Here is a 16746-nt window from a genome sequence, read left to right on the forward strand (position 1 = left end):
GGAGGTGAATCCAAAGCGGGCGCTCCAGCTGTTGGGGTTGTGCGGTGTCCGGCCAGGTGTCCCCGCGGGGACGGGAGGGGACAGGAGGGGACAGGATAGGAACTGAGGGGACAGGATGGGACAGGATGGGAACTGATGGGAACTGAGGAGACAGGATGGGAACAGAGGGGACGGGATGGGAACTGAGGGGACAGGATGAGACAGGATGGGAACTGAGGGGACAGGATGGGAACGGAGGGGACGGGAGGTGGCGCCGCCGGCCCGCGCCTCGCCCGCCCCGCCCGGACAGAGCCGGGCCCCGCCTGAGGCAACGCCGGGCCCAGAATTTGGCATCCCGGAGCTTTATCGGTGTCCTCACCGCTGCGGGGTAGGCTCCGTTCGCCTCTCGGCTCAGGGACCGTGCTCTGGTTTGCTGATGGTTTATGTTTGATAGGCACATGAAATTGGTGGTAATATATTTACCTTTGATACGAGTTCCTTGAATTCAGAAGCGCGGCCAGAAGTCTGCTGTTTGAACAATTCTCATTGCCGGGAGTTGAGATATCGGCGCACGGGAAATTATGTCCCTTAATTTGAAAAAGAAAGAAAGATCAATCCCGAGCTTCAGGAGTATTGCATAAGAAATCAGAGACGGTGTGGTGAGGGCAGAGTTGGCTGCCGAGCACTGGTGAGGGCAGAGCGGGGCCCGGGGCCGGAGCCGCCCTCACGCTGGGGCAGTGCCCTGGGGCACACAGCCCTGGGCCAGACTGAGGGCGCTGGCAGGGAGATTCCTCCTCCTTTCTGTGGGGAGCGTCCCTGCAACCTGAACACAAACACACCCAGCTCCACGAGGGGTTTTACAGACAAGGAAATTGGGAATATCTAAAAGGCAGAGCGTGAATGTCTGGGAATATTTTCTGTGAGGATAAGGAGGAGGCACACTGTGGTTTATAAATACTTTGTGTGGGAGATCTTCACAGCAGAGGGCCTTGAATTAAAAGAGGCACATCAGAGTCTTTTGCCAGATCTACTGGCAGAACACCAAGAATATGGATAAGGGCATTCTTGACATTCTGAAGTGAAGGGGCATTAAAATAGTAATATTTGGCATTCATTGGGAATAAATTAATGTTTTCTGTCATAGTTGTAGCTATCCATGGATTCTCTTCATTAGGGAAACAGAACTTGCCATATTTTAACTTTTAACCAAATTTTATCCTCTTGGCCTGTGTGCCTATCAGCTGCTCACACCTAATCTAAAGAGAGATTTCCTGGGTTGAATATAACTTATTGTGAAACATATACCATCAACACACAGCTTCCCAGTGTCCAAATTTGTTTCCCTTCCAGACTTGAACCAGAAACAGACTTTTGAGTAATTGAGTAAGAATATAGCACTAGAAATGAAACAGTTTAAGACAATGATCATGGTGATCAGGGTGATCATGAAATTCATTTGCAGGGTCTCTATCAACTCAGTATGTGCACATGATTATTTTTTTGTATAAAACCCTTCAATGCATTGATTTTGACTAAAAATTATTTAGGGCTCTGATTCATAAGCAGTAGATGCAGTGGCCTAAAATGGTGTTGGGATGGTTGCAGGAGGTTGACTGCAGCTGCCCTTGCTGGATGCTGTGTGCTGGTTTCTCTGCTGTCACAGCTGGCTCAGTGGTTTAAACTCTGGTTGGTCATGAGTCTGAGCCCTCTGTTCTCTGCTGTCAACAAAAATGCAGAGAAGATAAAGATATAGTAGCTAGATTGTTTTCCTTTGTTTTACAGCATCCATCAAAGCCCTACTTTGTAAATGGAAATCAAATTAAGCTTTCCGATATTGCAGCAGCTATGAGTCTTCCAAATGATGATGGATTGAAATAATTCATGCAAAAGCCCAGGATATCTCATCTATCCCATCTGGTGGATTTAGTCTCAGGGCCTTTCAGGGACATTATTCAAATGTTTCTGGTAGGAGGTGAATGTAATTGCTGCTTGAGGAGCTATTTGGGAAGGCAGGCTATGATTTCTTTTAATATAATATTTAATTATATACAAATAATAAAGCAGCTTAAGTAAGTTTATAATGTTTCTGTAAAACTATTATAGCCCTTTTTTTCTTTCCTCACTGATGGGCTCTTGCTTGTCTTTTATTTGTCTCATAATGTACCAATGGTGAGTGATGCATCGTGAAAAGGATTTAATGGGACTCTGCCTTAAATTGAAGTATCTGATCAGTGTTTATTCAGTGCTGCAGGGGCAGAGACAGAAATAGTCTGCTTCTTTTTTCCCCCAACTAAGGTCTATGTGACACCTTCTTGTTAGGACTGCTGTTCAGCTGTGGTGGTTATGGATTAAATACTAGTGCTGCATGCATAAATTCTCTTTCTCCCATAAAATAAGGGGTAGGTGTACATTGAAAAAGTTTCATTAGCATGATATCTCCTAATGCTATCAACATACAGAAACACAGGCAAGAGGAACTCAGCTAAATTAAAGAAGGAAGGCCAGTGGGCAAGGAGGAGCCTTGTTTAGTATGAAACAGAGGCTGTGTGCTGCTGTGACACAAAGTCAATAGTCCTACACCCTGCTATGAAAGGGGGGCTTTTCTAACTATGAAAAATTGAAGTTATGAACATTGGTTTCCAGTTTCTTGCTGGGTGAAACAAGCACAAAATCTGTCCATTAGAATCTTGTTTCAGGCTATCTCATGGTTAGTGAATGCAGGAGGGCTGGTCAGATATCAATATGCAGAAGGGTGGGGAATATGATCAGAAACATTCAGAGCCTCTGAAACACACTGGGTGCATGTAGGGAGGAAGTTCTACACCATGAGTAAAAATCTGATAGTCTGTTTGAAAATTGTGTTTATATTTCAGAAAATACTCAGTTTGTAACAACTTATTAAAGTACCACAGGCAGTGTTGCTGTCTCACTGCACAGACTGTAGTTGTGAAAGGGCTGGGTATTGAGTCATATCCTACTGTAAAGTACAAGTTCAACAGGCAAAAACTTTTACATTTTCTAACTTTTGATCTGAATTAAGAGCCTTTCTGAGAACTCTAGGCTACTGAACAGTGTTGGAAACAGGTGCGCATTTTCTGTTAAGTTATCTTGGAAGAAATAAGGTATATGTATGTATATATATATGTGTGTGTATAGGGCACACACTGTGGTGGCTGCAGCCTTCTTTGTGTTCCCTTTCAACCAGGTTGCTCCCTGAAGCTCTCAACAAACACCATATTGAAGACATCTGTGATAGCCCACTCCCCCTGGACTCCCAAAGCAAGGCTCTGCAGACAAGGTAATTTAGCTCCCAGGTGAATAGAATAGATACTGGAATGATGGGTAACTGATATTATGGAAACACAGAGCCATCTGATTTAAGGTTTTTCCATGCCACATGACCTGCAAATCCACAGTGAAAGAGAGTTATGTTTTGGGGGTTTGTCTGGTTTTAACACGGCAGGTTTAGTTCAAGAAGGTACTCAGTGCTCATGGCATTTAGGGGCCCAAGCATACAGAAAGGAATTCTGTGGCATTTTCAGAAATGCATAGGTACATAAATACTTCTGAAGGACCACAGTGCTTCAAGTGAAGTGTTACTTCAGCACTTAAGCGCTTACACTTTTGAAAAGCTCATATTTTGTCTTCATAGAATATCACTAATGTGATATCCCCAGAAAGGAAATCAGATGTAGATTTGCAGTGGGAGGTAAATGTATTTTAGATCCCATGCCATTAGCACCATCTGGAGCAGTGTGTCATATGCCACAGGAAATGCACAACTGCAGCCACGTGGCTGTGCAGCATTTCCATGTAAACTGCCCCAAAAGTGGCTACAGTTTGTTGCAAGATCCATAGAGGGGGAAAACACCAGTGAAACTGTGGACTTGCTAAGATGGGTGCAGCTCCAGTTCTGATCATTGCTTCCATGAAGCTGGATAGGGTCTCAGGAAAGAAGCTCAAAGCTAGAGGTATGAACATGAAGCAGCTGCATGGGAATGAGCAGTTGGAATTTTGGGGAAGGCTGCACTGGTTTCATTACAATTTTTGGTGCAGGCAGAGATTGTGTTTAGAGGATACATCCTGTGTTTGGTGCTTAAACAAAGGAGCACCTAAGTTGTGAGTCCTGAGATACTGAGCACCAGGACCAGTAGTTGTCACTTGCTGGCATTAAAGGCAGTGAGTTCAAGATCTTGGTGCCGAGACCAACCCTGAAACGGTTTCATAGGAACTTCAATGTGCATCAAAGTGTCTGGTTTTGTCCAAAACCTGGCACAGGATGTTACTTTTCCAAAGCAGAAAGTGCACTTTCATCTGAAGTATTCCAGAGCCGTTCTGAAAGTCTTTGGCACATTAAATTTGTTGATGCTTTGATCTCACATTAAGGTGAAGTCAGAATCCTCTTGGCCAAAGGGAGCTTGTCAAGAAGCTCCATTTCCCTCTCCCTCATGAGTTTGTTGTTTTGGATTTTTTTTTTGCTGGTGGTTTCCAGGCTCATAATTAATCCTCCACCATAACTCATGCACCTGCTGTTCAATACAAAGGTTAGCATAAATGCTTACATTGCTTACTTGAAGCATTGGTACACAAGCAGGTTTTTTGGTGGATTTTTTTGAGTTCCTGGTTTTGTTTTGTTTGGGTTTTTGTTAAATATATCACAGAATGGTTAGGATCAGAAGGGCTACAAAGACCATCCACTTCCAGCCCCCTGCCATGGATGGGAGACCTTTCCATTAGAATAAACTGTTGTGGGTATAAAATACAAAACCAGCACAAAACAGAAAGCTTGCATAAAAGTGTGGGAATGTGGAAATACAGCTTGAGAGCAGGACTGAGAGTGCTGCTCAACTTGTGACAGGAGTGGATGTGTTAGCCACAGCAGCCATAAGCCTTGGCAAAGGAAAGCAGAGCCCTGGAGGAGGAATGCAGAAGTCGATGGTGTGCTTGGTGCGATGCGCTTAGCATGCAGGAACCATGCAGGACCCTACATGCCTGCACGGGTCTGTGGGAGGCTTGGATTAAGCAATGTAACTTAGTTACATAAATGTTATGGATGTGATATTTTTAGCTACAGCCGAAAAGGTATAAAAACTTAGCTGTGGGTATCAATACATGGCTTCATGCATGCAAAAATCGGGGGGGCTCAATCACCAGCAGGGGAACAGCCATGGTGGCTGACAGTGCTGTTAATCTGCCCGGCCTGGCAGTGGGAGGTAAGCTTCTTACAAGTGTTTGTCTCCTTAGGAATTCCCCTCTGCTTAACCAGTGATAAAGAGATGATGGTCCATTTAACCATAAAGGCCTCTCTACCAGCTGCCTCTGTATTTATTAGCACAGATTCTATAACAGGAGAATAATTTATAGTACAATGCCATATCTGATTTCACAAGTGTTTTGTGATATTTTCTGTTTCTTGTGAATTGTTTCATATAAGGCAGCCATGCAGAAATGCTTGGATGTGTGAAGTTAGTGAGGCATTTAATTAAGTTGCAAGAGCCAATGCACTCACAAATGGAATATTGAATGTAGCACTTATTTCATTCATGGAACAAAATTGCTTGTGGATCTGAAGATGAAAAGACTTGCAGGCAGGCATGTTTCTCTGAATTCTAGAGGTATCAGAACTGGTCTATACTTTGGGTTTAATTTGTAAATGTCCTAAAGTGGGGGCTTGTGTTTTAACTAGTTTAATAAAGCAAATCCTTCTAGCAAATCCACTCTTGCATTTGCTTCAGCTGGACCAAAAAAAAATGTAAATCTCTTCCTTTCTCTTTGCAATGAATGTATGCTAGACAAAAAAAAAAAAAAATTGTGTGTGTGAGCTTGCTTTTTGGGTGGACACATCTTGTTTTTTGGTGGAAGGAGTATTTTGGAGGGGGTAGGTTTGGGGTTTTTTTGGGGGGGTGTTTTTTGTTATCATTGTGGGGGGTTTCTTTGAGAAAAAGAAGGAACTCTTAGTTACTCCCGTTGCCTACAAAAGTGCCATGTGTGGGGTTTGAGTTCACACAAACTGGGTTAATCTGGGACTGCCATCAAGGGCATATGGTCTTGCAGGGAGCATATGGTCTGGAAGAAGTCATCCATTGTAGTGCCCCAGAACCTTCCCAGCTGGTTTGTCCATGGGGTAAACTGAAGTGTCCACTGGGGAAAACTGCACGTTACCTGGGGAGGCAGTATCAGATTTCATTATTTGAGCACAGTTCCCATTGTAATCTATTTACTGGATCTGTTTCCCCTCAAAAAATAGCTCAGGAATTAAAGAAAAATCCTGGCACAGAGACCGTCTTTGGAAATAATCCATGTAACAGTGAAATTGCTGTTTAGGAAGCTTATAGCCTCATGAATTTCATTAACAGTGTCTATTAAATACTCTAAAATTATACTTGAATATCATAGACCATCTTTCCAGTTCCACAGATGTTATTCAGCTGACCTTAACAGGATTACATGCTTGTTTGGTTTTTTAAAGTTTGGAGAAAATTGTCTCCATGGCTGAACTTTTTCCACTAAATGTATTATTGAAGAGGCTGATGATGTTTGCTGTGATTGTGTACATTAGTTCTGTTTGGCCCATTGTTTTCCTACTCAGTGGCAAACATAAGGTTTTGAATAAGAAAATAGAATAGAATTTCATTTGTAGAATCAAGGCAGCAATCTAAAGATCCATGGGTTTTCAGTGCTTGTAAAGTTCTAAGCATAAACAAAAATTACTTGGATATTTTATGTCCCCATCTACAGTAACTTACATCTCTTAACTTCAAATGCTTATGCAGAGTCCTTGAATAGTGATGTAGCTATGTAAACAAACTGCAGGGTGGCCTTAGAGATCCTTCTGTATTGGTAGATTTTATAGCTGTATATATGCAAATTAGGATTCAAGATTCCTCATAAACACAGTAACTGTGAAAATCTACTGTTATTGAAGCAAAAATAAGGCTCCAAGCTTGTGTGGCAGACCCCAAGATAATTTTCCAGAACACTCTTCTGATAAAAGGTGTAGAAGAAAAGGAATTCCTCATGTGTAGATATAAGAATTTTGTTATGAAAATACTTGTTTCCACGAATATGAATATTAGTGGGGGGCTTTTTAATTTTATTTGGCTTTACCAGTACTCATGTTCCTTACATGCTCTGCAGTGAATGCTTTTGTGAATTCTAAGCATGTTTAATAAAATATCTTAAATTTCTTTTATTATCCCTGCTGTTACATTTGGTTAACAACTCGTGCAAGATAGGGCCCAAATTTGCTTACTTAGGCAAAATAACCCCAGATCAATTTGAGTCAGAAAGGACCTCAGGACATTACCTAGTCCAGGCTCTTACTGAAAGCAGGGTCAGTGACAAGATCAGCTTGCTCAGAGCCTTACTCTGTTGGCTCTTTAAAACCTCCAAGAACTAAGACAAGGCCCCTTGTTCCACTGCCTAGCTGGGCTCATGACCCAAAGAGTCTCTCCCCAAATCTACCTGCCTCTCTCTTGGTACACAGAATTGCAGGCACAAAACATCTCTCATATATTTTGTGGGAAGGAAATAATCTTCCTCTGCAGCATTTCAATTTAATCTGGCATTTTCAGAACAGCCAGGACGTGTAAAACAGAGAGATCACACACATAGAAAACCTGCATGTCAGTGTAAGAGCCTCAACATTCCAGTCTTTTGGCAACAGAAAATCCTGCCAAGGAAAACTAGCTAGATACCTAAGCAGAACAAGTCAACAGGAAATAGCCCATGAAAAGGCTTCCAGCAGAAAGCTATTGGGGTTTCTTAGCAGAGTTAGTACAAATTTCACAGATTATATGCTTGTTTAGTCATAAAGGTAAATCTGGGGAAGACAAGATCTCTTAACACTAACACAATTAGCAAATGGAATGGAACTGATCAATGTTCTCTGTGTTACCATTTTGCTTTTAACTCCGACTTTTTTAGAAGTTCTTTGCCTGTTGAAGTGTGCTACATTTGTTAATTAACTCCATCTGCTGAAAGTCTGGTCTGGCAGTTTAATAATATAATGAGTTGCTTTATTAAAAAATTGTGCTTGAATGTGCTACTGTTTGTTAAAACAAAGAGAATTTAAGGTGAATATATCTTGTAAATATCTTTATTGTGCAGCTGATGTCAACATAACCTATTTTATCTATGGTTCTCCACATTTGAGATTTATAGGAAATGGTATGTGGTGCATTCATTATGCAAAACATTAAATTTAACAGAATAACCTTGATCACACCTGTCTTTCTATGTAGATCATGTTAAGAAATTTAAATAATCCCACTGAAAGCTTGAATGGGCTGGAATTTTGCAGCTTTGAAACTTAATTGTTAATATTGAATCCCAAGCAAATTTCTGACTTATTTTTAACTCTGGTTTCTTCATTACATGTACTTAATTGTAAATCAGAAGTATATTTTTAAATACTTAATGTTTACTATTCTGTGAATCTCTGTGCCTGCTCCTGCAGAAGCCACAAGCATTCTACCATGCTCATAATTAGTCTCATGCTGTTGTGTTGTTAATAAATAGAATTATATTGCACTTCAACAGATTTTATAGCCAAGCAGTAGATTGTATAGCCTGACATGTGGATAACAGGCAATTGCAGTTCACCTAATAATCTGGATGGTTGTCCTAGGGTTCAGCTTTTTGCATCCTGGGAGATTAAATGCTGCAGATAAAGAATTAGGAGAGAGGATGCCATGAAGACCCATCTAATGATGACTAAGTGGCTAGGAGAGGGATCCTTCTGCCACCCATGCTGATAAAAATGTTTATCAAAACCAGTGGAACTCCACTGGTAGGAAATACTGACTTTTTCTTGCATCCATTTCTGGTTTTCAGCAGAACTGAAAAGCACTTTTACTAATCTGTAAATACCTATGCTTAGAAATTGTCACCTATCAAAATTTTCTTTGACAAAACTGAGGTTTGTTAACCTTCTTCCGGCTGTGTCACTGTTGTGCCATAAGCTTTCCAAAATATTTTTATAGTTGAAGAGAAGCTGTCTTTCCAAATATTTGCAGATGTCAAGTTTTCTACTTGATATTCTTGTGTAGAAATATGCAAAAATCCATTGTAAAGACCTGCTGAAGTAATCCACTTATTAATGTGGGTATTGCAGACCCTTTGTATTACAAGGCTGCACAGAGAGCTGAGCTGTGCTTGTTGCAATGACCCTCAGGTCTTCCTGTCACTTGCTGCTTTTCAGGATAGCTTCTGTCTTAACCATACATTTTTGTGTCCTTCCTTCTTCCTTCCTACATATCTTGTAATGCAGTCAGTGTTAGGAATATTCAATATCACCACCAAACCACGTATTTAACATCATTCTTGGAACTTGCCATCCTATGAAGTTATTGGCAGTAAAGACTTTGCACAACTCTTTAGGTTGCCTACAGGGGTATAAACAGCAGGGTCCAAGAATGGCTCACCTGGCAACCTGCAGGTGTTGGGAGTTGTGTTTAAAATCTGTTGTCAGCCTGCTTTTGGTCCTTTTATTAGTATTTTATGGTATTGCCCCTATTCCAAACAGAATATGTTATATACATATATCTGACATATAGATATGTCATATATATTTGTATATATAACAAATTAAATGCTCTTCTACACACAGGGTAAAATACAGTTGCCTTAACCACTGGTATTGTCCCCTATGAATTACACAAACTTATTTGTCATGATCTAATCCCTCTAACTGAATGGAAAACTGACCTTGTCAGGGTGTAAAGACTAGCAGTACTGGCAACAAAGTACTAGTTGGTGAAAAGCACACAGTGTTCTCTAACAAAACTACCTGCTATCTGCTCTTAGGAGTTTATAACTATGATTAATCTACCTAATTCAAATTGCTCCTTAATCATTGCCAGAGTTCATTAAAAACATATTTAAGCTTAAAAAAACCTGTATCTGCGATAATTTATTAATCTATATTTAATAATAAATAACTAAACCTTGGGGAGCTGACCTGGACTGTAACCATTAAGATGCAGCTGTAACTTCTTTTGTTTCACTGAAAGTGCCTGGATGGAAAATAAACTCAGCCTATGTAGTTGAGCCTGTGGAGATAATTAGGTTGAAAGTCATATTGCAGATTAAAAATAAGATCCACAGGTTCCTTATGTCTGATGTAGCCTGGCTGTATCTGTATACACCTGCCCTAATGGCTTTTTGTTTCCTGGGAATACAATCCTTTTTATCAAAAATATGAGTAATTTATACGTTACACCAGGACAATCTCTATTGACTTCTTTAAAGTCATGCAGAGAATACATCTGGGTATCCTTTGCTTCAGAAGATGTGTGTCTCTTCTTAAAAGTATAATCCTCAGCATTAGCAACCACAATGGATTGTAAATATGCCATTTATCCAGACCACTCTAGCTCATTGAAAATTCTGGCTATAAATATATTTTAGGTAACTGAATATTCAGATATATACCTAATGGAATTTTCAGAAGTGTCTAACTGGCTCCTTCCCATTGATGTCAAAGGAAAACAAGTGCTTTTGGAGCACTACCCTTCTGCCAGAAGTTTTTATTATTAATTGAAAACAGCTCAGGTTATATATTATGAGCACATTTCAGTTTGGCTTCCCGAAGTGTCTCCATAATGTCCAGGCAATATTTATTTGGCTTGACAGAGTTAAAAGGGATTGCACAACCTGAGTAATTTACTGTTTTAACGGATGCTTAGCAAAGGGTGTGTTGTTTGGCACAGGTTCAAACAGGCACTAATTAGAAAACAATGTGAGGGCCAAGGTGATGGCTGAAAAGGCCTTACTGTGCTAAGCTCCATCATGCATTACTTAATTTTGTCAGTGTTTAAAGAGACTTTTAGAACACTATGGGAATATGTATGGTCAAAATGGTCTTTCAGAGGGAATTTTAACATGTCAGAACAAAGCAGCTGGATTTTAAGCAACTGGGAAGAAATGAGAGTAGCCAACTTAATAAAATTGCAAAGTAAAGGGAATTCTCTGCGTGCCCAAGGTAAGATCACAATGCTCTGACTAATGATTATTAATTTAATAGGAAAACTAATTGTGAAGGGGAAAAAGTTACTTACCCAGAGCTGGTTTGCATTGTAGATAGTCAGAAATGACAGTTCCTACAGTTGGCTTGTGCCTTGTGTATAACATGTAATAATGCTTCTTCTGATTCATCATTAATATCATAATTCTTATCTTTGCATTTGGTTGTCTAGTTGTTTATAATAAAAACCACACTGAGCTATGACCAGGATAACTGAAAGACTCTTAAAGATATCTATGATGGGTTGCTCAATCATTTTTGTTGTGAAATCTGATTGAAGGGAGAAAAGGAGATTTGTGCTGATTGTAAACTTCATCAGTTTTAATGTTAAACATCTAAGGAATCCTAGAAACCAAAAACATAAAGTCCTTTCTTTTTTTTGTTTTTCCTGGTAGTGCATGAGTCTTTGATTGTTGAGTTTTATATTACAAACTGCAACATTGCAACTGCTTTGCTATTTACAGTTACTTACAGAGAGTTAGAAGTACCTGGGTAGGGTCTTTTGGATGGTGGCTGATTTTGTCATGTCAAACGTGACATACAATTGTGTGAGAATGCTGAGTAAATTTTTCTTTTGGATTACTGCAGCTGCTTTCTTCAGATATGGTGTGATTTTTTGCGGAAGGCTTTTTATAAAGGAATTGTAGCTCATGTCTTTTTTGAGTTGTTTCAGCTCTGCTGCATGATTTGAAGGAAAATTATTGACAAAACTGTATTTCTTAAGAATAGTCTCAGCCTGAGGTCTGAGTGAAACCTCCAGTCCTTTCCAAGCTGAATGATACTGAAAGGACAAACAAAAAGAAAAAAGAAAGAGGGGGAAGTGCTCAGAAACTACAATATTTATATGTGTCCTTTGCATGGTTTTGGCTTTAGAAAATGTAATCCCCTGACCAGACTTGCCCAGTGGGCTCTCAAGACTTAGGCTTTGGATATTTCCTTCTCCTTTTGCCTTTTACTATAAGGAAAAGCAACAGCGCAGCATCTTGCATGTTAAATCAGTGCACAGACCAGTGAAGCTGAGAACAATACCTGTGCAGAAGGCTCTGGGAGTGCAGCACTGACAAATGAGGAAGAAAAATATTAATACTCAAGACAAGGCAGGTTTATGTGGGAAATGGAAGTTGTGCTGTTTTTTCAGCTCTATTACTCTGTGTAAACCTGGCAAAAGTTTGGCATGCCCTGTAAGGGGAGTGAGCTGCAATCTAGAGTACAATAGTACAGCAGAGACATGGTGAATAAATGTGTAAGGTGTCTCTTGATCTCTAGGGGAGCACAACACTTTTTCATGTCTGTAAATAACAGCCCTATTTTTTTTTTCCTAGCGGCTTCAGTTGTTAAGAGTGAGATCAGTAGGTTTTGTCCCACGTCTGAGGAATTTAAATATTGGTCGAAATATTTGGTTTTCTTCAGTACATTCCATTGCAGAGCATCTTGTTTTGCTTTTGCCTCTCCCACTTCCTTTCAGAATTGTACCAGCAGCCTACAGGCTTGTTCAGCATTTCAAAGGGGCAATATGATTCCAGACCAGAATGGTGTCAACAGGAGACAGTCTGCCCAGTGTCAGGTTTTTTGTAAGTTGTTTCTTTGTTTACGCTGTGAAATGAGAAGGGGTAAAAAAAATCAAATTGTGCACAATTGGCTCCAGTAAATGCCAAGAGACAGTAAATGCCTTGTTTATTGCCTGGGGAAGGCTGGTAACTTGCTGACTTTCCATCGAGGCTCCTCCGTAAAGATCTCCCTTGGAGCTGGTTATGCAATTGATGGGGCAGGGTTTTGGCTTCTGGAGCAGCAGGCTTGCATAACAGAGCTTATAATCCAGCACTCCCTTCCCAGCCTGAAAGGACCTTTTTCATAAGACATTTTCTATAACAAAAAACTTCTTCCACATTTCTACACAATTACTGAAATAATGGTACCATGACTCAAAAAAAAAAAAATCTACAAGAGAATTTTTTTTACTTGATCTCTTTGTATATAGGCACTTTAAAAAAATAATGAATCATTTATAAGTTCTTTTTTTTTTTCATACCATGAAGGCTATTTTGTATTTTATTAGCAGAATTCTTGTTGATACAACACTGAAGAAATTGAATTATGCCAACTAAGCACTTCTTGGAGGCCTTAACACAAATAGGCTGGATTCTGAGAGCTTAATGTAGCTTACATGACCTACATTTGAAATCATAGGTGACCAAACCTGCAACTAGAAGGTTCTGTCTGTGTAGCTGGGAGAGGGAGGCCTGCATATCATGACATTAATGCCACAAAGATGCTGTCTGTGGAGATGGCTGCAGTGGTTACTTAAGGACAATGGGAATTGGGATGTCTTGTTCTTTATTGCAGCCTAGGGGCACACATTCTTCTTCCTCTAACAGGAAACTTCCATCTATTATTCTTCTCCTTCCTTCATAACATACACTGCCCATCTCCAGATGCTTGATTGCTGTGTGCATGTTTCTGTCCTCACAGGAATGTATGGATCTCCCTGTCAGCCTGGTGAGACTTCCAGGGCAGCTGATGGGTGGTTGTGTGTCACAGCCTAAGTCCTCCCTGCTTCATGGCCTGTCTGGGCAACTTTATATGTCAGCACGAGGACCCATGCAGCATAAACTGACCTAAATATTTATATTACTACTATGTCTTGCAGGTTCTAGGACAAAAAGCAGAAATGTAGGAAAAAAAATGTGTAAATTAAGTCTTTGGGAATTGGAAGTGGGAAATCTAATATCCTTTCTCTTCTGTCACTGAACTGCCCCACTGAATCCTCATGCCCCGCAGGAGAAATGTCCTCAGCTTGTTACAAACGTGGAGGTTCTCAGGGTACTCATCAGTTATGAACGGGTGACTTGGAAAGAGCTGAAGTTACAGATGCATCTCACATCATTGTCAGCTGTAACTGCAGATGACTGGTCTTGCTGAAAATAACTTTGGGGATGAAGAAGTGGTACTGCTATTTCAGACAACACAATCAGAAGGACTTATATGACATCTCATGAAATCTGTTATTAAGATGTCTGTAGCCATCATTACTTGCTTTCCTTCCATGAAAGCAGATATGAAAGATGAAACTAAGAAAGGTATTTATTTAACTATTGCTAGTTTCGGTTTTTGGATGAATTTACTGATAATTCTAAACATGGTTGCTGAAGTCCTTATTCACTAGAGGAGCAGTATGGACAGCAGAACTGGGGACTTATAAACTGTTGCACAAATATGAGTTGTCATGCATTTATGCATTTTTAACCCACTGTCCTCAGGAACTGGACTCTGCCAGCAATATTAGCAGGAAAAGGTTTTTACTGGAAAGCATTCACTGCAGGAAAATTGTTTCTCAACTCTCCATTGTTCCTCTGCTGCCACTACCATTGTCACCATTATTCTGCTGTTTCATCACACAAATTAATTTCCTTTCCCAATATCGAGATTGTCCCCAGTGAGGTGGTAATCAGAGTGGCTGCTGGTTTTGTCTAGTGGATTCTCTGACACCCAAGGAGATGATCATTGGATCAATAACAGTACCAGGATATTTTCATTTACGCCTCTTGGATTCACTAAGCATGGTCAGTTTGGATGTGAATGGCAGGAAGACTATCCTTCAGTGTCCACTTCTTTCAACTCCCTAAGGGGCTGACAGAAATAACACTAAATCTCAAGCAGGAATTGTTCAGACTCATATTTTGAAAAGTCAGTTTAGTTGTAGCAAAAGAAAACCTCTGAGATGTTGCATGGGCAAATCGAAGTAAATTCTGAGATTATTTTGGATTTTATTATTGAAATGCATTTGTAATATCAGCTGCATATAAATCAGGAAGTATGTTTAGAGGTTATTCATGACAATTAAATATTTTATGAGGAACTGCCCATTTATAATTTGGGGCTACCTAAAAGGCAGAATATGAGTCCCTGTACACAACCTGGCCGCTCTCCACTGAGCAGCCCCAGAGTTTCATCTGTGAGAAACTGGAACCAATCAAACATTCTGTTTATGCAATCTATGTTATTTAATGAGCTACTCACTCTGGAGTTATTTGATCTTTGACAGTTTAGGGGTGGGGATGGGAGGTAAAGTTGCATTCTCACTGGAAAAATCCACATTAATTTCAGAGTTTTCAACTGAGAGAAATGTGGGGTCTGGACTGTTGTATAGCAACACGTTCACTAAATTGTGTATGATTGCTAGGCCAGTTCTTACAGTAAAAACAAGTAAAGTTATATGAATTCAATTTTAAATTTAGCCTTTCATGTTCTGAAAGAGTCTGGAAAAGCTAATCATGAAACCAAAACCTATGTCTGAAACTATGAAATATCAAATAAGTTTCCATAGACAAGACTTCCTGAACAAGAGAACTTTCAGTTTTACTCCTTTAAAAGCCTTCAGCTCTGTTTGTCTGGCTCTTTAGGCAAAAAATGAAAACATTTCCACTCATCTCTCCTTGAAATTGTTCCATTGAGCTCTGGAGCAAGGCCAGAGGGGGACAGAATGCATGCAGCTCTAGAATTACAGCTGTGAATTGAACTAGAAACACGTTATTGATATTACAATATTCATAGTCTATACTAGCATTTTTTATGGACACCACTATTAATGACTGCAAACCAATATTTTTTTTTCCTTAGCTATGGGGTAAAACCCTTTCTGTAGACTCAGTAAATATATCTGTGAGGGTAATATCAATCTAGAACAGCTACAGCCTTACAAGGAGCTCACATCATGTCCCTGAGTGTTCAGCTGCCCAGCTGTCAGCTTGCCCTGTCAGTAGATTTGTGTCAGTACAGCCCCTTGAGCACACACACCTCCTCCTTTGCTACCTAAGATGTATCACTGCTGTATAAATCAATCAAAAGCATAAACTATGTTTATTAAAAAATCACTTTACATTCATCATGGTATGTAGTGGATGCTTTGAATGAAGGTTATATGAAACAAACAAAATTTGTCTTATCAGGTTATCTAGTTATGCAGCAATCTGGGATAATTCATTGCAAGCAGAAAAGCATCATAATGGGGAAAGTTTTCTGTTTATTGGGAAAAAATCAAATTAGCAGCTTCAGAAATAGCCCTGAGTCAGACAGCTAGCTCTATTATTATGTTACTTAGAAGCTAATGTATTATGAACAAGTGCCAAATATTTCTGTGTAATGCAGAAGAGATTAAATGGAAGCTTCTATTTTTGAGATCTGCTTTGTAGCATACATGTAATCAACAGAAAGTCCTAGATAACAAGTAGTACACAGATAGCCCTGTTAATTATGAATAATTATGTAAATGGTTATAATCTCAGAATAGGACTTATCTGAGAGATTAATACATACCAATCAACAGAAAAGTTTTGAAAATTAGTTAACCAAAAGCCAGTTATAAGTTTATTTTTAAATGGTGATGGGGGAGCATAACTCAACTATGTAGTTTTGTTTAAAGTCACATTCCTAGCCCAAGGAAGGAAAAAACTCCCTGAGAAGGCTGGACTGCACAAGTACATCAGGTTTTGAGTCTGCTCAGCTAACTTGCACAGTACTTGGTTGTCAGAGATGACAGAAGCTGTGAGTTTCTGCACACACTTCTGTGCAACTCTTGGCCAATTCAGTCTGGTCTTATACCTTTCTGTATTATTTCTTTGCTGGAAAGGTCACTGTGAAGGGTTGCAGAGTCAGACATGGTAAGAGTAGTTTCTCTAGTTAATACATTGCAGAGGCAACTCCAAAACAATTGTTCATGCAAATATTCTCATTTCTGAGAAAAA

Source organism: Fringilla coelebs (genome assembly GCF_963513975.1).
Source record: "Fringilla coelebs genome assembly, chromosome: 14".
Lineage (NCBI taxonomy): Eukaryota > Metazoa > Chordata > Aves > Passeriformes > Fringillidae > Fringilla > Fringilla coelebs.